The sequence below is a fragment of the Schistocerca serialis genome, chromosome 2, assembly GCF_023864345.2.
Source record: "Schistocerca serialis cubense isolate TAMUIC-IGC-003099 chromosome 2, iqSchSeri2.2, whole genome shotgun sequence".
NCBI lineage: Eukaryota > Metazoa > Arthropoda > Insecta > Orthoptera > Acrididae > Schistocerca > Schistocerca serialis.
The window spans coordinates 963,071,016-963,093,370 of NC_064639.1; the positions used below are offsets into that span (position 1 = coordinate 963,071,016).

General features: G+C 49.5%; 24 non-coding genes across 24 annotated transcripts; 5 read left to right on the plus strand and 19 right to left on the minus strand.

Annotated features, from left to right (window-relative positions):
- Positions 1-272: 272 nt before the first annotated feature.
- On the minus strand, positions 273-346 carry Trnai-aau (transfer RNA isoleucine (anticodon AAU)). Its single transcript has one exon. It is a non-coding gene; the product is annotated as a tRNA-Ile (tRNA).
- Positions 347-544: 198 nt separating this feature from the next.
- Positions 545-616, minus strand: Trnae-uuc (transfer RNA glutamic acid (anticodon UUC)). Its single transcript has one exon. It is a non-coding gene; the product is annotated as a tRNA-Glu (tRNA).
- Positions 617-897: 281 nt separating this feature from the next.
- On the minus strand, positions 898-970 carry Trnam-cau (transfer RNA methionine (anticodon CAU)). The gene has a single exon. It is a non-coding gene; the product is annotated as a tRNA-Met (tRNA).
- A 293-nt stretch (positions 971-1,263) lies between these two features.
- Trnag-gcc (transfer RNA glycine (anticodon GCC)) lies at positions 1,264-1,334 on the minus strand. Its single transcript has one exon. It is a non-coding gene; the product is annotated as a tRNA-Gly (tRNA).
- A 341-nt stretch (positions 1,335-1,675) lies between these two features.
- Positions 1,676-1,747, plus strand: Trnag-ucc (transfer RNA glycine (anticodon UCC)). Its single transcript has one exon. It is a non-coding gene; the product is annotated as a tRNA-Gly (tRNA).
- A 586-nt stretch (positions 1,748-2,333) lies between these two features.
- Positions 2,334-2,404, minus strand: Trnai-aau (transfer RNA isoleucine (anticodon AAU)). The gene has a single exon. It is a non-coding gene; the product is annotated as a tRNA-Ile (tRNA).
- Positions 2,405-8,776: 6,372 nt separating this feature from the next.
- Positions 8,777-8,848, minus strand: Trnae-uuc (transfer RNA glutamic acid (anticodon UUC)). Its single transcript has one exon. It is a non-coding gene; the product is annotated as a tRNA-Glu (tRNA).
- Positions 8,849-9,129: 281 nt separating this feature from the next.
- Positions 9,130-9,202, minus strand: Trnam-cau (transfer RNA methionine (anticodon CAU)). Its single transcript has one exon. It is a non-coding gene; the product is annotated as a tRNA-Met (tRNA).
- A 6,383-nt stretch (positions 9,203-15,585) lies between these two features.
- Positions 15,586-15,657, plus strand: Trnag-ucc (transfer RNA glycine (anticodon UCC)). The gene has a single exon. It is a non-coding gene; the product is annotated as a tRNA-Gly (tRNA).
- Positions 15,658-16,243: 586 nt separating this feature from the next.
- Trnai-aau (transfer RNA isoleucine (anticodon AAU)) lies at positions 16,244-16,317 on the minus strand. The gene has a single exon. It is a non-coding gene; the product is annotated as a tRNA-Ile (tRNA).
- Positions 16,318-16,515: 198 nt separating this feature from the next.
- Positions 16,516-16,587, minus strand: Trnae-uuc (transfer RNA glutamic acid (anticodon UUC)). Its single transcript has one exon. It is a non-coding gene; the product is annotated as a tRNA-Glu (tRNA).
- A 281-nt stretch (positions 16,588-16,868) lies between these two features.
- Trnam-cau (transfer RNA methionine (anticodon CAU)) lies at positions 16,869-16,941 on the minus strand. Its single transcript has one exon. It is a non-coding gene; the product is annotated as a tRNA-Met (tRNA).
- Positions 16,942-17,234: 293 nt separating this feature from the next.
- On the minus strand, positions 17,235-17,305 carry Trnag-gcc (transfer RNA glycine (anticodon GCC)). The gene has a single exon. It is a non-coding gene; the product is annotated as a tRNA-Gly (tRNA).
- Positions 17,306-17,646: 341 nt separating this feature from the next.
- On the plus strand, positions 17,647-17,718 carry Trnag-ucc (transfer RNA glycine (anticodon UCC)). Its single transcript has one exon. It is a non-coding gene; the product is annotated as a tRNA-Gly (tRNA).
- Positions 17,719-18,304: 586 nt separating this feature from the next.
- On the minus strand, positions 18,305-18,378 carry Trnai-aau (transfer RNA isoleucine (anticodon AAU)). The gene has a single exon. It is a non-coding gene; the product is annotated as a tRNA-Ile (tRNA).
- Positions 18,379-18,576: 198 nt separating this feature from the next.
- Positions 18,577-18,648, minus strand: Trnae-uuc (transfer RNA glutamic acid (anticodon UUC)). The gene has a single exon. It is a non-coding gene; the product is annotated as a tRNA-Glu (tRNA).
- A 281-nt stretch (positions 18,649-18,929) lies between these two features.
- Positions 18,930-19,002, minus strand: Trnam-cau (transfer RNA methionine (anticodon CAU)). The gene has a single exon. It is a non-coding gene; the product is annotated as a tRNA-Met (tRNA).
- Positions 19,003-19,295: 293 nt separating this feature from the next.
- Positions 19,296-19,366, minus strand: Trnag-gcc (transfer RNA glycine (anticodon GCC)). Its single transcript has one exon. It is a non-coding gene; the product is annotated as a tRNA-Gly (tRNA).
- A 341-nt stretch (positions 19,367-19,707) lies between these two features.
- Positions 19,708-19,779, plus strand: Trnag-ucc (transfer RNA glycine (anticodon UCC)). Its single transcript has one exon. It is a non-coding gene; the product is annotated as a tRNA-Gly (tRNA).
- A 586-nt stretch (positions 19,780-20,365) lies between these two features.
- Trnai-aau (transfer RNA isoleucine (anticodon AAU)) lies at positions 20,366-20,439 on the minus strand. Its single transcript has one exon. It is a non-coding gene; the product is annotated as a tRNA-Ile (tRNA).
- Positions 20,440-20,637: 198 nt separating this feature from the next.
- Positions 20,638-20,709, minus strand: Trnae-uuc (transfer RNA glutamic acid (anticodon UUC)). The gene has a single exon. It is a non-coding gene; the product is annotated as a tRNA-Glu (tRNA).
- A 281-nt stretch (positions 20,710-20,990) lies between these two features.
- On the minus strand, positions 20,991-21,063 carry Trnam-cau (transfer RNA methionine (anticodon CAU)). The gene has a single exon. It is a non-coding gene; the product is annotated as a tRNA-Met (tRNA).
- Positions 21,064-21,356: 293 nt separating this feature from the next.
- On the minus strand, positions 21,357-21,427 carry Trnag-gcc (transfer RNA glycine (anticodon GCC)). The gene has a single exon. It is a non-coding gene; the product is annotated as a tRNA-Gly (tRNA).
- Positions 21,428-21,768: 341 nt separating this feature from the next.
- On the plus strand, positions 21,769-21,840 carry Trnag-ucc (transfer RNA glycine (anticodon UCC)). Its single transcript has one exon. It is a non-coding gene; the product is annotated as a tRNA-Gly (tRNA).
- The last annotated feature ends 515 nt before the right edge of the window (positions 21,841-22,355 follow it).

Genomic DNA, 22,355 nt, shown 5'->3' on the forward strand with positions numbered 1-22,355 from the left:
AACTGCCAATAGTGCCCTGTGTTCCCATGCGCTCACCCGCCCAAGTACTGACAAGGGCCAAAGTTGTTACGCATCGGCAATCGGACATTTTCTTTCATTTTCTCTAACCAGTGTATTCAAGATATTATGGCCATTGCCGAGTGAATGCTGTAGTGCTTCCCGACGAGTCGGGTTCGGATCCTCTGTCAACTTCCACGCAGGGTGATGATCATTTGGTCATCACACTCGCCAGCTGAAATCGGCGCTGCCTTTTCGCAGTAGTAAAAGAGAAGTGGCCCGTGGGGGGATCGAACCCACGACCTTCGCGTTATTAGCACGACGCTCTAACCAACTGAGCTAACGGGCCTCGGCAGATGCAGTTGCTCAGCCCTACGCTGGAATCAGGTGGCATGAAGCCATACACCATTCCTATGGTCGTCGTGTGTCTGCTTCCCTAGTCTATATTCTGCTGACGGTCACGAAACAGTAGCTATATTGCGAGCAGGACGGGAAACGGCCGCTCGGACAGCTCAAACTTGTCACGATTCGTGTGGAAAAAATTCCGTTCCGGTACCGGGAATCGAACCCGGGCCTCCTGGGTGAAAGCCAGGTATCCTAGCCACTAGACCACACCGGATGCGGCCGTTTCATTCGACCGTTCGTACGGTCGCTTGTCGCATTGTCGCTCTCTTTGCGAGCATCTTTGCACATACTGACTGGCAAGGCGCGCACCTCAAACGTCGCAGAGCAATGCTTTTGGCTTCATGCTCTGCTGGGAGAAGAGGAATAGGGAAGCTGTATGTAGCAATAACAGGAAGTAAACATTTTCCCGCTGAAGCGTTGAAACGTTGTGGATAACAAACAAGAAATAAGTTGGCGCCCTAGCAACAGCACCACCTTCAGTCACAGAAAATTAGATGCCCCGGGTGTGGATCGAACTCACGACCTTAAGATTATGAGACTTACGCGCTGCCTACTGCGCTACCGAGGCAGGCGATCGTTAGACCTTCTGGAATCTTGGTAAGTATCGAATACAAGTGGTAGAGAGTCTGCACTCCCTGGCTCATTTTTTCTGTTGCTACACGTGCATTCACGGCGCGGCAGGCAACTTGCGATGCTAGGCCGACGCCAGTATGTACAATAGCACGCAGGAGTCCAAACGAGCAGTCGTCCGCGCTGCATGATTGGTTCTTTCCATACGGAATCCCGCGGTTCATTCTCATGGCTCACGCAGTTCGAGTGCGAAAGACACGCAGCACCCCTACCGGAGAAAAAACAAAATGATGCATCGGCCGGGAATCGAACCCGGGCCGCCCGCGTGGCAGGCGAGCATTCTACCACTGAACCACCGATGCTCGGGCCAGCGGTACCTTCACGCTGCTTCCCGAGCAGATGTCTCAAGGGAAAGTGGGACTGCCGTCAAGCGCCGTAGCATTCTGTGGAGAAGATGCTGCAGACGCTGAATCCTGCACTGCACTGCTTAAAGATGCCGCCAGAACGCGGTCCTCTGCGTACTCTTGCGTCGCCGGCGCCGACTCTTGCCAAAGGATGCGAAATGTGCGCGGATACGCTGTCCGAATGCGTCTGGATGTGCTCCCCTAGCCTGCCTCGAAATGCGCCTGCCGGGTACGATCACCTTCGGCCGCTGCCGACAGGCGGGAAGCCGACTCAGCGCGGTGGCGGGGCGCTCGCTTGTGCGGTCGTGGTGTAATGGTCAGCATAGTTGCCTTCCAAGCAGTTGATCCGGGTTCGATTCCCGGCCACCGCAGCAGGCTTTTAATTTCGCGTATGAGTACTTTTGCCACGCGCTCTTAAACTATTGTTTTTTCGCCCTCTTACTCGCTGCATACCAGCCCTTAGTGTGTCTCGACTTGTCTCGACTTTGCTCAGCTGACGCGAGAGCTAACGCTCTCAAATCGGCCTATATCAAAACGACAAGCACGAGAAACGACTGAGAGAGGTAAGGAGAGGCGAGGCGAGGCGATGGACACACAGCACGCCCCCTTCATTTCACGGTGGCGTCTCCCTGGCCGAATCGGGCTGTAGCTCCGAAAACAAAGGAGAAACAAAAATAGGAAGTAAAACTGCCAATAGTGCCCTGTGTTCCCATGCGCTCACCCGCCCAAGTACTGACAAGGGCCAAAGTTGTTACGCATCGGCAATCGGACATTTTCTTTCATTTTCTCTAACCAGTGTATTCAAGATATTATGGCCATTGCCGAGTGAATGCTGTAGTGCTTCCCGACGAGTCGGGTTCGGATCCTCTGTCAACTTCCACGCAGGGTGATGATCATTTGGTCATCACACTCGCCAGCTGAAATCGGCGCTGCCTTTTCGCAGTAGTAAAAGAGAAGTGGCCCGTGGGGGGATCGAACCCACGACCTTCGCGTTATTAGCACGACGCTCTAACCAACTGAGCTAACTTTTTTTTTTTTTATTTTTTTTTTTTTTTTCTATGGTCGTCGTGTGTCTGCTTCCCTAGTCTATATTCTGCTGACGGTCACGAAACAGTAGCTATATTGCGAGCAGGACGGCAAACGGCTGCTCGGACAGCTCAAACTTGCCACGATTCGTGTGGAAAAAATTCCGTTCCGGTACCGGGAATCGAACCCGGGCCTCCTGGGTGAAAGCCAGGTATCCTAGCCACTTTTTTTTTTTTTTTTTTTTTAAAGCTGACGCTTGGAATTCGCCCTTATCAAGAGGACAGGCGATATAAACGGCTGTGAGAGGTGAGGTGTAGCGAAGTACCAAAACGACAGGCAAACTGCGAAATTTTCTGCTCCTTCTTCTTAAACAAAAAAATAAAAAAAAGAGACGCAGTCGGTAGGACTCGAACCTACGCTCCCAGAGGGAATCTGATTTCTAGTCAGACGCCTTAACCACTTTTTTTTTTGTTTTTTTAATTTTATCCCGTTTTTTGCCAGAGACCGCTTGTTTTGTTTTTGTGTCTTTTTGGAAGCCATCAGTAGGCGCATGACGGGGACAAAGAGGGCAGGGGTCAAAGAACTCGAGGCCTGGCCACGATGCCCCCGCCATTACTCCCTCCGAATGGCTCCTTCAGTACATTTTACATGTTATAGAAAAGCGGTTGTAGTCGTGTGTGGTCTTTGCCTGCTCTTTTTATTATGGTGCGGATCACTGTTTGTACGACGTCTGGGTGGAGATCTCATGGGAAGGCTGTCATTCGAGTGATCATTCAACAGTCATTCGAGTAGGAAATATGTTATTTTACCTCAATATACCTCCAGCATTTATGAGACACATATTGGGGGGACCGACATAACAGAAATGGATAATAGAAGAGGCATTTCCTTCATCTTGAACATAGATCTCATACTTCATACCTGCAGTACCCCTAAAATAGTAACTTTATCGTTGGACTGTGCTTTTTAACCAACACCTATTCTTTCGAATAAAATGATCAACATGTTTCCATACATTTTCCTGTGGTCTGCATAGTGCTTAACTTTACTGTACTCCATTTTCAGAAAAAGCTTGAATTCCGTTTCATCGTCACCACCTATTTTATTGAGAATGTAATGGACAAACTGTCCCATTAACCAGTGTATTGCATTATTTTTGGTTTTGGGGTAATACTTAATTTCAGGTCTGAGAAGCATCATAGGAGTAATAGAATTGGGTGACGTTCGTTGCAGTAGTGCAAGACTTTTCCTGAGCCAAATCCAGTTGTTGAAATTTCCACCACACGTGAATCTATGAATCACGGTGTCAACCAGTTTACATGTCCGACATAAGGGGGTTTCAGCTTTCCCAATTTTATAAAGCCGTTCGTTGGTGCTGACAATATCATTGACGGCTTTGTACCATGCCGTTACCACATGTGAAGTGAGCCCGTTAAAACTAATATTCTCCCAAATTGCATCCCAGTTGTAATTCATATATTTCGTGGCAATTGTATTTTTGCCTTCGTATTGTTGTCTTTCTCCCATGATATCTCGGGCTGCAATGTGCAGTGAAGTTCTGAGTTTCTCGCTAACATAGCTCAGTTCTGTGTACAAGATTCTAATGTATCGCAGTCGGGGATTAATCTTTTGTACGTCTGCCGGTGGCTGAAGGCTTTCTGGTTGGACACAGTGAAACAATTGTGTAGTAATACTGCCTGGGTTGGCGTGAAATATGCTTAAAGACCGTTTTATGAAAAGCGCAGAAGCTTTATTACGTATGTCCACCAGTCCGAGGCCTCCATTTCTAGGATGTAAGGTCGCAGTTTTTAGGTTAACCCTGTAGATTTCCCCCTTCCATAAGAAATTTGCCACTCTCGACATTATTTTCTGAGCTATCAACTTCGGCAAGGGAAAAACTTGTGCCATATAAAATGCCTTTGAGAGAATGCATAAGTTAATGAACTTGACCCTCTGAACCTGGTTCATAAGTCGTTGTGTGTTCTCAATGAGGCCGCCTTGAATCTTTGTGGAAACCTCTTTCCAGTTGAGGGCCGTCATCCTCATGGGACATGCCGTCAGGATTGTCCCCAGGGTTTTGTGGGTGGTAACTGACTTCGCCCAATCGATGTGTATCCGGTCAAGACCCCGCATTCCCAAGATTGTACTTTTATTTTCGTTCTTTGTCGCACCCGATGCGCGGCAGTAAGTTTGAAGAATTACCCCTAGTCGAATTACATCATCTTGCCCTCTTATCACGACACCAACATCGTCAGCATAGGCTCGCACTACAGTTTTCCTACCAGTTATAGTTATGCCCTTTAACCTTTCATGAACACTTCGTAAAAAGGGCTCTAACGACACAACAAACAAAAACATAGATAAGGGACTTCCCTGTGGAATGCCGCGGTTTATTGGAATTTGCCGCGACAGCTGACAGTTGACGGCTAATTTAGCGTGCAGACCAGTAGCAATGTTTTTTAAAACATTAACAGTTTTGTGGACGAATCCCATTTTTGTCAGTACCTCAAACAGGAAACGGTGATTCACCGAGTCGAAGGCCTTATTAAAATCTATAAAGAGTAGAGCACATTTGATATTGGAAAACTGATGCTAAGGCGATGATGTCTCTATATTCAGAAATTGTATTAAAAATACTTCTATTTGCTGCACATGACTGATGTTGACTAATTAATTTGTCAGTCAGAGGGGAAAGTCTCCTTTTTAAAATCCTGCATACTATTTTGTAGTCAGAGTTTAAAAGTGAAATAGGGCGGTAATTGTTTAAACTTTTCGTTCCTTTGTTTTTCGGTATAAGTACAATTTTGCTATCTTTAAAATCTTCAGGTACCGTCTGCTCGTTAAAAATCTCATTGACAATGCATGTAAAAGTGTCACCAATTAAAAACCAGAATTTTAAGTAAAATTCTACAGGCAGTCCGTCGGGTCCAGCAGATTTATTTAACGGGGACTTGGTTATTATCTCACGAACCTCTTCGTTACTGACTTCAGAAAGGATTTCGTCGTTTTCAGAACTCGTCAATTGTGGGGATAAAACACTGAGAACCTCGTGCAGAGACCCCTCATGAGGTGGGCTGGAAGAATATAATGCGTGGTAGTATTGGTATACTGCATTGAGAATCTCCTTCTGAGACGTTAGTGTTGTCCCATTGGATGTTTTAATTTCACTAATGACAGTTCGTCGCCTATTCTTTGCATGCCGAAGCAGATGATATAAAGATGTTGTTTCATCATCTACCACCGACTTCGCCTTTGACTTCAGTTTTAAGCCTTCCATCTGCTGTCTTTTAAAGGCGAGTAATTTCGCTTTGGTGTGTTTGATGTCGCGTAATCTAATGGTTGACACGTTTGCCTGTTCATAGAGGTCCCGCAACAATCTGTAATAAAATTCCATACTGTTTTTTAACTCCCGCGCTCTTTCTCTGCTGTATCGGATACACACTTTTCTCAGTCTCGGTTTTGCAACCTTAATCCACCAATCTAATACTGTGGGGTGCCTGTCGATCGATCGCAGACATAAGGTCCACGCTTCTGATACTGCGTCTGCCAAATCTTGCTCTTTTAAGAGAGAGACATTTAGATGCCACTGGTTCCTAAAAATCTTAATCGGCTGTGGAGCTAAATTAATGCACGCCTTCATACTGCAGTGGTCACTAAAATAAACAGGTACGATTTCTGAATTAAGTAGACATCGTTCTAAGTTTTGGGAAACATAAATTCTGTCTATTCTACTGCGCGAAGTCTGTGTTATATACGTATATTCAACATTCGTTGGATATTTGAGTTCCCATGCGTCCTTAAGTTTTAAGTCGGTTACTAGGCGTTTAAGTTCCAACGAACCGTTAAAGTGTGGTTGTTGATCCTTACGATTTAACACACAGTTAAAATCACCGCCCATTATAAAACTGTTTGGGTTTCGACGTAATAAATATATAATTTCCTCTTTATAAAATGCTGCCCTGTCCTGTCTATTACTATTTCCTGAGGGCGCATATAAGTTAATCAAAGTGGTACCTAAAACGTTTATACTAATGGCCCTTCCAGATTCCAAACGCTCTACTTGAGACACGGGAATTCCTTCCCTGAGCAGAAACGCTGTTCCTGTATGTGTTTCACAAGATACGTTTACAATGGCGGTGTATCCTGGTATTGCAAGAGACGTCGTTACAACCTCCTGTAGCAACGCGATATCGGTTCCAGAGTCATACAAAAATTCCTTGAGAGCAGCTAGCTTTAATGAGGTTCGAATTTTATTTATATTTATCGTTGTGATAGTGTATGCTTGCATCTGTAACTGGCTATTGGCCACCTACAACCTTGGTCAAAAACTGTTATACTTTTGGTATGCAGAAATCCGTTTTAGAACTACAGTCGTTTAGAATTCTTCATTATTCCTCGTAACACGGTTGCTAAACGTTAGCTTGTCTTCCATTGTCATCCCGTACCTTAGTACTGAGGGGCTATTCGACATTGAATGTATCAGGAGGCTCATCTGGAGCACCTTCTCTGACAATGTCATATCGTATATTTTTCTGCGATTTTACATCTGACTTGTCGGCTTTTTGTTTGGGTTGGGTGCGTGAAACAGTAAGATTCGGTTGTGGTTTGAGCGTACGGCGGTGGACGCCCTGAAAACTCTGACCTGATTTTTTTGTGGCAGCACTCGGCGTGGCCGCTTCAGCAACAGTGTCTCGAGAGATCTGGTTTGTAAACACTGCCTGCTGTTTACATGCTACCTCCGTTTGTGGTGATGCTTGCGACGGTGTTTGCTTATTTTCCGGTTCAGGAGTAAACACTTCCTCTTGTTTACACTCTGATGCCGGTTGTTGTGCTGTTGCGGTGTCGCGGTGTTGTTGTTCTACCGCTTCCGCGAACTTCCCGTCTGTAAACAGCTGATTATCGCTGTTTACAGCTGGGCAAGTTGTCACTGCCTCGGGGACTTCTACTTTATCGCTATCGGCAGCGGCCGTTTCATTTTCTGGCAATGAGCGAGACGTATCAGAAACTGTGATTAAATCCACTTGCATTTCGTCTTGGGGCACAGGCAGAGTTTCATCGCTAGCTTTCTGTTTACGTACAGCAGGAGATTGTCGGGAGGTTTCATCATCGGAATGATCATCTGTATGCTCAAGTGGTCGTTTCTTGTTTAGTACGTCCAACTCTCGGGCAGAAGAATCACAATTCAAGCGTGGTACCAGGGGTGGAAAATCACTACCATCAACAGCAATATTTCCAGAACTAGGTACAGGATCCGAACCCGCACCCTGTTTGGCTATATTATCAGTTGCCAAAACTTCGCTCAAGGTCATCTTGCGCCGTTGGACTAAATTCGTTTTTAGTACAAAAACACGACGAGGACAGTCCTGCCTTAAATGACCCGATTCATTGCATATATGGCACGTAGGGGTTTGACCAGTATAAATCACGTGGGCTTTATGCCCGTCAACAGTTATATGAGATGGGATATTCGACTTTACTTCCATCTCTACCGAACGAATACCATTGAAGCTCTGAATTTTAAATTGCTTCGACCACCGTTCGTTAACTATATCCTTAACCTCACCATATTGAGACAGGGCAACCTTGATTTTCTCATTATCTATCTCGATAGGTAAATTTAACACCCGCACAGATCTATAAAGAGCATCAGCTCTCCTAATAGCTACTTTACTTGTAGTGCCGTCTCTATGCAAAAATTCTACATGATACCCGAATTTTCCAATAATCTTATCTACCGAAACGGGGCTCAAAAATTTGACGAAAACACAGTAGTTGTCAGTGTCTAGCTGAGTGGTATGCACCATATCAGAATTAATGCCAAGTACCTGATCAAGCCAATCATGAATTTCCAGAGCAGTCGGCTGAACACGTCGTGTGTCCTTGGCGAACGCAAAAACCAGCGTATTCTTCCTCACAGTTGTAGCCATGATATGCAGAAATCAATGGGAGATTCCGGTAATTACCGAAAACTCCACAAACGATAAATGAACGTCGGTAGAAAACACACAACAGAACACAGTAGGCAGAATAATCACAAGTTACACACGAAGAAAAATCACAAAAAACAAGGACACCAAAACGCAAATGTAAACACTGGCGAAGCACTGACTACGCGCAGCAAACGGCGGCACGTCCGTACGCGTCGGCAGCTAGAGCCAGAATGAACTAACGGGCCTCGGCAGATGCAGTTGCTCAGCCCTACGCTGGAATCAGGTGGCATGAAGCCATACACCATTCCTATGGTCGTCGTGTGTCTGCTTCCCTAGTCTATATTCTGCTGACGGTCACGAAACAGTAGCTATATTGCGAGCAGGACGGGAAACGGCCGCTCGGACAGCTCAAACTTGTCACGATTCGTGTGGAAAAAAATTCCGTTCCGGTACCGGGAATCGAACCCGGGCCTCCTGGGTGAAAGCCAGGTATCCTAGCCACTAGACCACACCGGATGCGGCCGTTTCATTCGACCGTTCGTACGGTCGCTTGTCGCATTGTCGCTCTCTTTGCGAGCATCTTTGCACATACTGACTGGCAAGGCGCGCACCTCAAACGTCGCAGAGCAATGCTTTTGGCTTCATGCTGTGCTGGGAGAAGAGGAATAGGGAAGCTGTATGTAGCAATAACAGGAAGTAAACATTTTCCCGCTGAAGCGTTGAAACGTTGTGGATAACAAACAAGAAATAAGTTGGCGCCCTAGCAACAGCACCACCTTCAGTCACAGAAAATTAGATGCCCCGGGTGAGGATCGAACTCACGACCTTAAGATTATGAGACTTACGCGCTGCCTACTGCGCTACCGAGGCAGGCGATCGTTAGACCTTCTGGAATCTTGGTAAGTATCGAATACAAGTGGTAGAGAGTCTGCACTCCCTGGCTCATTTTTTCTGTTGCTACACGCGCATTCACGGCGCGGCAGGCAACTTGCGATGCTAGGCCGACGCCAGTATGTACAATAGCACGCAGGAGTCCAAACGAGCAGTCGTCCGCGCTGCATGATTGGTTCTTTCCATACGGAATCCCGCGGTTCATTCTCATGGCTCACGCAGTTCGAGTGCGAAAGACACGCAGCACCCCTACCGGAGAAAAAACAAAATGATGCATCGGCCGGGAATCGAACCCGGGCCGCCCGCGTGGCAGGCGAGCATTCTACCACTTTTTTTTTTTTTTTTTTTTTTTTTTTTTTTTTTTTTTTGTTTTTCGGCTTTTTTTGTTTTTTGTTTTTTTTTATTTTTTTTTTTTTTTTTTTGTTTTTTTTTTTTTTTTTTTTTTTTTTATTTTTTTTTTTTTTTTTTTTTTTTTTTTTGTTTTTTTTTTTAGGGCCTCCCAACTCCCCTTATAGCCCTCCTTACTCTCACCAAAATATGCCTTCTTCGGCGAGCTTCATCGCTATATTTGCTGGACTGTCGAACTTCGTGGATCAGTGGTATAACTTAAAACAAAATCATCTTCTGCTCAGAGGGTGTGGTGTCTTCTTCCACAGAAAAATGGAGAACTAAGAGAAATTTTATCGCGGAATTCGTGGACGGTCTTCTTTCCTCCTCTGGTTCAACTCTGCTGCTCGTAGTTCAACTAAACTCATATTCCGCTTAAAAGTAAAATAATTGTCCCTCCTGACTAACGTCAGTCACTCCGATGTAGCAGAGAGTTGTTACAAAACAGGTGTCAACGCAGCACAACAGCACAACATGAGAGTGTATGTCGATGTGTGCATCACACGAAAGAAACAGAAATCACAGGAAAGTAATAAAAGGAAATCGCGACAGTCCGGGAACAGAATTTAAGAGATTGGAAAAAAAACACTCCTGCAACTATGAATGTTTCACACAAACAGGCTGTATCTTCTAAAATACCCACGAAGTCTTGTGAACAAAGTAAAATTCCTCAAAATTAAAGGACACTCCTCCCTTGGAGATAAAACCAGAACGACCCGTAGGGTGGGTGTGGCACAAGTCACCAACCATAACACAAATAAAACAAATAAAAAAAAGGAAAAAGAAATTAAAAATTGGAACGCGTCAGCTCAGTAAATCTCAGTTCAAGGCGTTTGCCGCAGTTCCATTTCATAGCCGTAATCCAAGGCCGCCTTCAAAAAATTCGCAAACAATTCGCGAAATTGAACGCAATCCTTCAGTGTCATATACTGGGCCCACAAATAATCCAGGTAAATCACAGTATCAGTGACGGCCATATCGATAAGGGCATAAATCGTATGCCCTAAGATCCAGACAGTGGCGTTATTTTTCGTCCGCGGGAAAGCTTTGAAGTTAGGCACTATCACACGACGAACAGTCACAAGGTGAGGAGGCGTTCTGTTAATGTGGGCGACCATTCGTTGACACAGCCGCCATACTGTCGACACCGATGCACACTCAAAACGATGTTCCCGTGTGTCCACAGCACCACATCTACCACAGTTGGCAGAGGGAAGGAGATGAATGTCGGCAAGCCGCTGGTTCGTCGCTAAGGTGTTGTTGACGATCTTAAACCAGAGCGCACTCACGTCCGACGGCAACACCGGGTTGTTGATGTTTGCCCACACGTTCACCCATTCCACTGTGGGGTTCCGGAAGACCAGTTTATGACGCGGAGGTTGTCCAGTCAGGGCAACATAGAGTCCGCGGGCGGTCCTGTGTCTGTCGGTAGCCGTAGACAGAGCGTAGCTCCTCGTTAAAAAGTACTCCCGTATGTAGGACATCTTATACGGGATGGCCGCGAGAGAGACGGGCGCCGCTTCAGAGTGTGGGCGGTAGAGCTCCAGGAGTGCCGCGGTGGTTCCTGCCGGGTTGTCGGACTGCAGGGTGGCTGTCCGGTGGACGAGCAGAGCGCCACATTTGCGTGGAACGTCGGTGAAACCGAGGCCGCCCAGCTGCCTGTCGATGACACAGGTCGAAGCCTTGACTTTAAAAATTTCATGCCGCCACAGGAGCCAGTAGACTGCCTGCGAAATCGCCCTCCCGATCGGCTTCGGAACACTAAGCAGTTGGGCGATGTACCACGCGTTCGATAAAATGAATGTGTTAATGACGGCCACACGTTGATGTAAGTTGAGTCGGCGACCTGAGTGGCTGCGACATAGGGTCTTCACAGTGCCAAGAATGCGCCTCCAGTTTAGAACTTGCATTTTTTGTGGGCACGCTACAATGTCGAGTCCTAAAATTTTGTGGGTGCGCACAACACGGAACCAGTCCCGTTCAGCAGACAGTCCCCGACGACCCAGTGGTACCAATACAGTTTTCCGCGTATTCAGAACGGCGCCAGAGGCACGTTCGTACAATGTCAGAACATCGCGAACTCTGTCCAAGTCATGTGCCCGCCCCAGGAAAAGTCCCACGTCGTCAGCATAGGCAGCACATGTGAGAGAGACGTGACAGACCTGGACACCTTCAATGATTCGACCGACTGCGCGCAAAAACGGGTCGAGCGCAATGACAAATAGGAGCATTGATAAAGGACAGCCCTGTCTGACGGATCTTGTAATAGGAATGGGCGGCGACTGCCATCCATTGATGACAATTACGGACGTCGCCGACGTTAAAAGATTCCGGATAGCATCGAGAAAGTGGCCGCCGAACCCCAGTTTTGTCATGACGGACAGAAGATAATCGTGCCCGATACGGTCGAATGCATTGGCAAAGTCGATGGAGAGAATGCCAGCGGACAGGTCATTAATGGCTGCGTACGCGACCACGTCTCGGTATGAAGCCGCAGCGTGAAAAATGCTACGGCGTTGCACACCACACGACTGAAAGGGACTGATTATCCTGTCCATGACCACATTGAGTTTCGTTGCGAGGCATCGTGCCGCCAGCTTATAGTCTGCATTTAAAAGTGTGATAGGGCGTAATGCCTCAACACGGCATGCTGTCGGTGTCTTCGGAATTAATATAATACGCCCTGCAACGAACTTCGAAGGGACAGCAGCACCACGAACAATTTCATTTATCATGATCGTCAATGTCTCACCGAAAATATCCCAATAAGCCAGGTAAAATTCGATGGGAAGGCCATCTGGACCTGGAGACTTCCCTCGACGACACGAACGCAACACGTCTTTCACATCGTCCCGTGACAACATCTCATCCAGTGACTGACGGTCAGATTCGGAGATGACAGTATCCAATTCATCTAACAGAAAGGAACGTGCGACATCATCGGCAGCTGTCCGTCCGAACAATCTCTTAAAGTGGTCGGTGACGTGGGGAACGATCTCATGCTTCGCCGTGAGACGAGCACCAGTGTCCGTGATGAGGGTGGTAATGTCTTTCCTCCGCGCCAAACGTTTCTCGCGTGCCAAGTGGTAAAGCGTTGGCACTTCGTCAATGGTCTCACACTGCGGTCGGCTCCTGATCAGAACACCTTGTGCCTTGTGTAGGTGATGCTGGAGTATCTTGCTTTTAATTCTATTCAAACGTGCACGTAAGTTTTGATCTGGCGCCACGGGCGCATCAAGCGCATCTTGGAGGCACTGCTGATAAAAGGCAATGGTGCGCCCCTCCCAAAATGACGCCTCCCTTGCATACCGCATTGCAACACTGCGCAACTGCGGTTTGGCTAAGTCGACCCACCATTGTAAGACCGAGGCATAGCTTCCCTGTTTTTCAGAACAAAACTGCCACACGTTCTGAATCTCGCAACGTAAACCGGCGTCAGAGAGATGACGGGTATTGAGTTTCCAAACACGGGAAGGTGGCGCCTGCCTATTTGCCAGTAATTGCACGTCACACACAACACCGCAGTGATCGCTAAAAGCGACGGGATGTACCGCAACCCTCTGAAGAAAGGTTTGAAGTGGCCGCGACACATAAATGCGATCAATTCTACTGGCACCGTTCGCATAAAAATGTGTGTATTGCGTCGTGACAGGATGAAAATGACGCCAAACATCGATCAAGTCATTTGTCACAATTAGTTGGGAAAGTTCCGGGCACATGGTAGCCGTGGGAAATTGATCGGCTGCGGCAGTAACACAGTTAAAATCGCCGCCAACTACGACATTGCGGGTCGACGCAAAAAACGGAACCACATCTTGATTAAAAAAAACAGAACGTGCACGTTTATGATCAGTGCCACTCGGCGCGTATATATTAATAAATGTGACATCCTGGATCGTACACGTAAGTAAGCGGCCATTCGGTAAAAATTGAACGTTAGTTGGTTGCAATACAGTTTTATAAAGAACAGCGGTGCCACAAGTACCTTCAACGTTAATGTTATAGATGACATCATAACCAGGGACGTTATTGAAGCGCTTAACAGTAACTTCTTGGAGCAATGCAACGTCATAGCCTCCCAAAGTTAAAAAGTCTATAAAACTTGCTATTTTATGCGCAGCTATGATGCGATTTACATTGAGTGATAAAACTGAGAAGATCTTTAGATGTTGACGAGCGGCGGCCATTTAAAACACAGACACTCAAGTATTAGCAAGAAAAATGAGAAACGGAAGACGCAGATGCAGCGACTTAAGCACACCAATAAAACTGTCAAGAAGCACTGCAACCCATTACAAAACTCGTGGACAAAACTGTGCAGAAAATTACTGTCAGCGTGCAGGAACAGCGTAACATAACGCCGCAGGTAACCGGGGCACGAATTACAGCAGGTCCGCCGAAAGCCGCTAATGGGATCCAGGGTCGTCCTCCTCCTGCTTCCACCAGGGCGTCTCCGTTGGTCGGTCGGTCGGTTGGGCGCGACCACCAGCGGTGTCTGTGTACGTGGCCTCGTCCGCCTGTGTTGTTGCTGTACCGGCGGCCGACGTCGCCGAATGCCTGCGCGTGCGCTGCGGCAGCTGCTCGCTACTTTGCTCGCTTTTGCGCTTCGCAGCATGCGCACCCTGTTCGCGTGCCGTATTTAAGAACACCTTGAGATGTGCAGTTTGTTCCCTTATACGCTCCTGGCGCGCAGAGCTGTCAGAGGCAGGGGGGCACGATGGCTGAACTTCACTCTCACTGCCACTCTCTGACACAGGGGTGCACGGCAAATCATCTGACTGCTGACTCCTAGTACCCTTATTTTTATTTTTCTTTGTACGCCCTTTCCTCGGTGCCAGGGGAACCTCTTCAGGCGGCGGAGGCGGTGGTAAGGAGGTGTCCATCTCTTCCGAAATAGCAACTGGTGTATGATCCGAAACATCTGGGACCTCCTTAGCAACTGCATCCGATTCTACCACAGCCGAGGACAAAATGGGAGCGTCCTCCATTCGATCCTGTGGTGCGTCTGCAGTAACATTCACCTCACTTGGTACATCCTCAGCACGAATAGGGTCGGCAGGGCGGGGTTGTGATACAGTGCCCGCTACTATTTCACTCAGTAGTGGCACAAAGTGGCCACCAGTAGCCGCAGCATCACTACGTGGGAGCTGCACGGGTCGTCTACGGGGACAATCAACACGTAAATGCTCAGTGGAATGACAAATTGAGCATGTGGGTGGCTGGCCGATATAAGTCACTTGAGCCCTACAGCCCGCAATCATTACGTAGGATGGAATGTGTTTCTTCAAGTCAATGCGGACACTACGTACTCCACTATTAACCTGGTACCGGTATGCACTGGACCACTTTTCGTTCACTACCGACAAGACAACGCCGTACTGAGTGAGAGCACGTGCAATCAAATCATTGCCGCATTCAGGGGGCACATTAAATACTCGAACCGTTCTAACACCATAACCCGAGGGCACAATCTGCACATCACTGACTGTGCCATCGACATGCCTAAATTTACGCACTCCGCCAAATTTTTCAACAAATTTTTCACAGATGTCGCCGGAAAAGAACTTCAAAAATAGCGAATATTGCGCGAAATCCAACTGAAAAGTGTCCACTAGATCTTCCGGGATTTTCAAATCTTCGAATATAAATTCGTGGATTTCAAAAGCGGTGGGCCGCAAAGCATTTCGATCGAACACAAACTGCGCAGTGTTTGCCCTAGTAACTGTCGACATGGTACTCACGTTGAAGAAACTTGAACACGTGGACCTCGAAACACTCGCTGAGCGCCGCCCCGCGATGTAAACAAAGCCGCAACCGCTCCGCTGCTCCGCGCGATGTGCGCGGATACGCTGTCCGAATGCGTCTGGATGTGCTCCCCTAGCCTGCCTCGAAATGCGCCTGCCGGGTACGATCACCTTCGGCCGCTGCCGACAGGCGGGAAGCCGACTCAGCGCGGTGGCGGGGCGCTCGCTTGTGCGGTCGTGGTGTAATGGTCAGCATAGTTGCCTTCCAAGCAGTTGATCCGGGTTCGATTCCCGGCCACCGCAGCAGGCTTTTAATTTCGCGTATGAGTACTTTTGCCACGCGCTCTTAAACTATTGTTTTTTCGCCCTCTTACTCGCTGCATACCAGCCCTTAGTGTGTCTCGACTTGTCTCGACTTTGCTCAGCTGACGCGAGAGCTGACGCTCTCAAATCGGCCTATATCAAAACGACAAGCACGAGAAACGACTGAGAGAGGTAAGGAGAGGCGAGGCGAGGCGATGGACACACAGCACGCCCCCTTCATTTCACGGTGGCGTCTCCCTGGCCGAATCGGGCTGTAGCTCCGAAAACAAAGGAGAAACAAAAATAGGAAGTAAAACTGCCAATAGTGCCCTGTGTTCCCATGCGCTCACCCGCCCAAGTACTGACAAGGGCCAAAGTTGTTACGCATCGGCAATCGGACATTTTCTTTCATTTTCTCTAACCAGTGTATTCAAGATATTATGGCCATTGCCGAGTGAATGCTGTAGTGCTTCCCGACGAGTCGGGTTCGGATCCTCTGTCAACTTCCACGCAGGGTGATGATCATTTGGTCATCACACTCGCCAGCTGAAATCGGCGCTGCCTTTTCGCAGTAGTAAAAGAGAAGTGGCCCGTGGGGGGATCGAACCCACGACCTTCGCGTTATTAGCACGACGCTCTAACCAACTGAGCTAACGGGCCTCGGCAGATGCAGTTGCTCAGCCCTACGCTGGAATCAGGTGGCATGAAGCCATACACCATTCCTATGGTCGTCGTGTGTCTGCTTCCCTAGTCTATATTCTGCTGACGGTCACGAAACAGTAGCTATATTGCGAGCAGGACGGGAAACGGCCGCTCGGACAGCTCAAACTTGTCACGATTCGTGTGGAAAAAATTCCGTTCCGGTACCGGGAATCGAACCCGGGCCTCCTGGGTGAAAGCCAGGTATCCTAGCCACTAGACCACACCGGATGCGGCCGTTTCATTCGACCGTTCGTACGGTCGCTTGTCGCATTGTCGCTCTCTTTGCGAGCATCTTTGCACATACTGACTGGCAAGGCGCGCACCTCAAACGTCGCAGAGCAATGCTTTTGGCTTCATGCTGTGCTGGGAGAAGAGGAATAGTTAAGCTGTATGTAGCAATAACAGGAAGTAAACATTTTCCCGCTGAAGCGTTGAAACGTTGTGGATAACAAACAAGAAATAAGTTGGCGCCCTAGCAACAGCACCACCTTCAGTCACAGAAAATTAGATGCCCCGGGTGTGGATCGAACTCACGACCTTAAGATTATGAGACTTACGCGCTGCCTACTGCGCTACCGAGGCAGGCGATCGTTAGACCTTCTGGAATCTTGGTAAGTATCGAATACAAGTGGTAGAGAGTCTGCACTCCCTGGCTCATTTTTTCTGTTGCTACACGTGCATTCACGGCGCGGCAGGCAACTTGCGATGCTAGGCCGACGCCAGTATGTACAATAGCACGCAGGAGTCCAAACGAGCAGTCGTCCGCGCTGCATGATTGGTTCTTTCCATACGGAATCCCGCGGTTCATTCTCATGGCTCACGCAGTTCGAGTGCGAAAGACACGCAGCACCCCTACCGGAGAAAAAACAAAATGATGCATCGGCCGGGAATCGAACCCGGGCCGCCCGCGTGGCAGGCGAGCATTCTACCACTGAACCACCGATGCTCGGGCCAGCGGTACCTTCACGCTGCTTCCCGAGCAGATGTCTCAAGGGAAAGTGGGACTGCCGTCAAGCGCCGTAGCATTCTGTGGAGAAGATGCTGCAGACGCTGAATCCTGCACTGCACTGCTTAAAGATGCCGCCAGAACGCGGTCCTCTGCGTACTCTTGCGTCGCCGGCGCCGACTCTTGCCAAAGGATGCGAAATGTGCGCGGATACGCTGTCCGAATGCGTCTGGATGTGCTCCCCTAGCCTGCCTCGAAATGCGCCTGCCGGGTACGATCACCTTCGGCCGCTGCCGACAGGCGGGAAGCCGACTCAGCGCGGTGGCGGGGCGCTCGCTTGTGCGGTCGTGGTGTAATGGTCAGCATAGTTGCCTTCCAAGCAGTTGATCCGGGTTCGATTCCCGGCCACCGCAGCAGGCTTTTAATTTCGCGTATGAGTACTTTTGCCACGCGCTCTTAAACTATTGTTTTTTCGCCCTCTTACTCGCTGCATACCAGCCCTTAGTGTGTCTCGACTTGTCTCGACTTTGCTCAGCTGACGCGAGAGCTGACGCTCTCAAATCGGCCTATATCAAAACGACAAGCACGAGAAACGACTGAGAGAGGTAAGGAGAGGCGAGGCGAGGCGATGGACACACAGCACGCCCCCTTCATTTCACGGTGGCGTCTCCCTGGCCGAATCGGGCTGTAGCTCCGAAAACAAAGGAGAAACAAAAATAGGAAGTAAAACTGCCAATAGTGCCCTGTGTTCCCATGCGCTCACCCGCCCAAGTACTGACAAGGGCCAAAGTTGTTACGCATCGGCAATCGGACATTTTCTTTCATTTTCTCTAACCAGTGTATTCAAGATATTATGGCCATTGCCGAGTGAATGCTGTAGTGCTTCCCGACGAGTCGGGTTCGGATCCTCTGTCAACTTCCACGCAGGGTGATGATCATTTGGTCATCACACTCGCCAGCTGAAATCGGCGCTGCCTTTTCGCAGTAGTAAAAGAGAAGTGGCCCGTGGGGGGATCGAACCCACGACCTTCGCGTTATTAGCACGACGCTCTAACCAACTGAGCTAACGGGCCTCGGCAGATGCAGTTGCTCAGCCCTACGCTGGAATCAGGTGGCATGAAGCCATACACCATTCCTATGGTCGTCGTGTGTCTGCTTCCCTAGTCTATATTCTGCTGACGGTCACGAAACAGTAGCTATATTGCGAGCAGGACGGGAAACGGCCGCTCGGACAGCTCAAACTTGTCACGATTCGTGTGGAAAAAATTCCGTTCCGGTACCGGGAATCGAACCCGGGCCTCCTGGGTGAAAGCCAGGTATCCTAGCCACTAGACCACACCGGATGCGGCCGTTTCATTCGACCGTTCGTACGGTCGCTTGTCGCATTGTCGCTCTCTTTGCGAGCATCTTTGCACATACTGACTGGCAAGGCGCGCACCTCAAACGTCGCAGAGCAATGCTTTTGGCTTCATGCTCTGCTGGGAGAAGAGGGATAGGGAAGCTGTATGTAGCAATAACAGGAAGTAAACATTTTCCCGCTGAAGCGTTGAAACGTTGTGGATAACAAACAAGAAATAAGTTGGCGCCCTAGCAACAGCACCACCTTCAGTCACAGAAAATTAGATGCCCCGGGTGTGGATCGAACTCACGACCTTAAGATTATGAGACTTACGCGCTGCCTACTGCGCTACCGAGGCAGGCGATCGTTAGACCTTCTGGAATGTTGGTAAGTATCGAATACAAGTGGTAGAGAGTCTGCACTCCATGGCTCATTTTTTCTGTTGCTACACGTGCATTCACGGCGCGGCAGGCAACTTGCGATGCTAGGCCGACGCCAGTATGTACAATAGCACGCAGGAGTCCAAACGAGCAGTCGTCCGCGCTGCATGATTGGTTCTTTCCATACGGAATCCCGCGGTTCATTCTCATGGCTCACGCAGTTCGAGTGCGAAAGACACGCAGCACCCCTACCGGAGAAAAAACAAAATGATGCATCGGCCGGGAATCGAACCCGGGCCGCCCGCGTGGCAGGCGAGCATTCTACCACTGAACCACCGATGCTCGGGCCAGCGGTACCTTCACGCTGCTTCCCGAGCAGATGTCTCAAGGGAAAGTGGGACTGCCGTCAAGCGCCGTAGCATTCTGTGGAGAAGATGCTGCAGACGCTGAATCCTGCACTGCACTGCTTAAAGATGCCGCCAGAACGCGGTCCTCTGCGTACTCTTGCGTCGCCGGCGCCGACTCTTGCCAAAGGATGCGAAATGTGCGCGGATACGCTGTCCGAATGCGTCTGGATGTGCTCCCCTAGCCTGCCTCGAAATGCGCCTGCCGGGTACGATCACCTTCGGCCGCTGCCGACAGGCGGGAAGCCGACTCAGCGCGGTGGCGGGGCGCTCGCTTGTGCGGTCGTGGTGTAATGGTCAGCATAGTTGCCTTCCAAGCAGTTGATCCGGGTTCGATTCCCGGCCACCGCAGCAGGCTTTTAATTTCGCGTATGAGTACTTTTGCCACGCGCTCTTAAACTATTGTTTTTTCGCCCTCTTACTCGCTGCATACCAGCCCTTAGTGTGTCTCGACTTGTCTCGACTTTGCTCAGCTGACGCGAGAGCTGACGCTCTCAAATCGGCCTATATCAAAACGACAAGCACGAGAAACGACTGAGAGAGGTAAGGAGAGGCGAGGCGAGGCGATGGACACACAGCACGCCCCCTTCATTTCACGGTGGCGTCTCCCTGGCCGAATCGGGCTGTAGCTCCGAAAACAAAGGAGAAACAAAAATAGGAAGTAAAACTGCCAATAGTGCCCTGTGTTCCCATGCGCTCACCCGCCCAAGTACTGACAAGGGCCAAAGTTGTTACGCATCGGCAATCGGACATTTTCTTTCATTTTCTCTAACCAGTGTATTCAAGATATTATGGCCATTGCCGAGTGAATGCTGTAGTGCTTCCCGACGAGTCGGGTTCGGATCCTCTGTCAACTTCCACGCAGGGTGATGATCATTTGGTCATCACACTCGCCAGCTGAAATCGGCGCTGCCTTTTCGCAGTAGTAAAAGAGAAGTGGCCCGTGGGGGGATCGAACCCACGACCTTCGCGTTATTAGCACGACGCTCTAACCAACTGAGCTAACGGGCCTCGGCAGATGCAGTTGCTCAGCCCTACGCTGGAATCAGGTGGCATGAAGCCATACACCATTCCTATGGTCGTCGTGTGTCTGCTTCCCTAGTCTATATTCTGCTGACGGTCACGAAACAGTAGCTATATTGCGAGCAGGACGGGAAACGGCCGCTCGGACAGCTCAAACTTGTCACGATTCGTGTGGAAAAAATTCCGTTCCGGTACCGGGAATCGAACCCGGGCCTCCTGGGTGAAAGCCAGGTATCCTAGCCACTAGACCACACCGGATGCGGCCGTTTCATTCGACCGTTCGTACGGTCGCTTGTCGCATTGTCGCTCTCTTTGCGAGCATCTTTGCACATACTGACTGGCAAGGCGCGCACCTCAAACGTCGCAGAGCAATGCTTTTGGCTTCATGCTCTGCTGGGAGAAGAGGAATAGGGAAGCTGTATGTAGCAATAACAGGAAGTAAACATTTTCCCGCTGAAGCGTTGAAACGTTGTGGATAACAAACAAGAAATAAGTTGGCGCCCTAGCAACAGCACCACCTTCAGTCACAGAAAATTAGATGCCCCGGGTGTGGATCGAACTCACGACCTTAAGATTATGAGACTTACGCGCTGCCTACTGCGCTACCGAGGCAGGCGATCGTTAGACCTTCTGGAATCTTGGTAAGTATCGAATACAAGTGGTAGAGAGTCTGCACTCCCTGGCTCATTTTTTCTGTTGCTACACGTGCATTCACGGCGCGGCAGGCAACTTGCGATGCTAGGCCGACGCCAGTATGTACAATAGCACGCAGGAGTCCAAACGAGCAGTCGTCCGCGCTGCATGATTGGTTCTTTCCATACGGAATCCCGCGGTTCATTCTCATGGCTCACGCAGTTCGAGTGCGAAAGACACGCAGCACCCCTACCGGAGAAAAAACAAAATGATGCATCGGCCGGGAATCGAACCCGGGCCGCCCGCGTGGCAGGCGAGCATTCTACCACTGAACCACCGATGCTCGGGCCAGCGGTACCTTCACGCTGCTTCCCGAGCAGATGTCTCAAGGGAAAGTGGGACTGCCGTCAAGCGCCGTAGCATTCTGTGGAGAAGATGCTGCAGACGCTGAATCCTGCACTGCACTGCTTAAAGATGCCGCCAGAACGCGGTCCTCTGCGTACTCTTGCGTCGCCGGCGCCGACTCTTGCCAAAGGATGCGAAATGTGCGCGGATACGCTGTCCGAATGCGTCTGGATGTGCTCCCCTAGCCTGCCTCGAAATGCGCCTGCCGGGTACGATCACCTTCGGCCGCTGCCGACAGGCGGGAAGCCGACTCAGCGCGGTGGCGGGGCGCTCGCTTGTGCGGTCGTGGTGTAATGGTCAGCATAGTTGCCTTCCAAGCAGTTGATCCGGGTTCGATTCCCGGCCACCGCAGCAGGCTTTTAATTTCGCGTATGAGTACTTTTGCCACGCGCTCTTAAACTATTGTTTTTTCGCCCTCTTACTCGCTGCATACCAGCCCTTAGTGTGTCTCGACTTGTCTCGACTTTGCTCAGCTGACGCGAGAGCTGACGCTCTCAAATCGGCCTATATCAAAACGACAAGCACGAGAAACGACTGAGAGAGGTAAGGAGAGGCGAGGCGAGGCGATGGACACACAGCACGCCCCCTTCATTTCACGGTGGCGTCTCCCTGGCCGAATCGGGCTGTAGCTCCGAAAACAAAGGAGAAACAAAAATAGGAAGTAAAACTGCCAATAGTGCCCTGTGTTCCCATGCGCTCACCCGCCCAAGTACTGACAAGGGCCAAAGTTGTTACGCATCGGCAATCGGACATTTTCTTTCATTTTCTCTAACCAGTGTATTCAAGATATTATGGCCATTGCCGAGTGAATGCTGTAGTGCTTCCCGACGAGTCGGGTTCGGATCCTCTGTCAACTTCCACGCAGG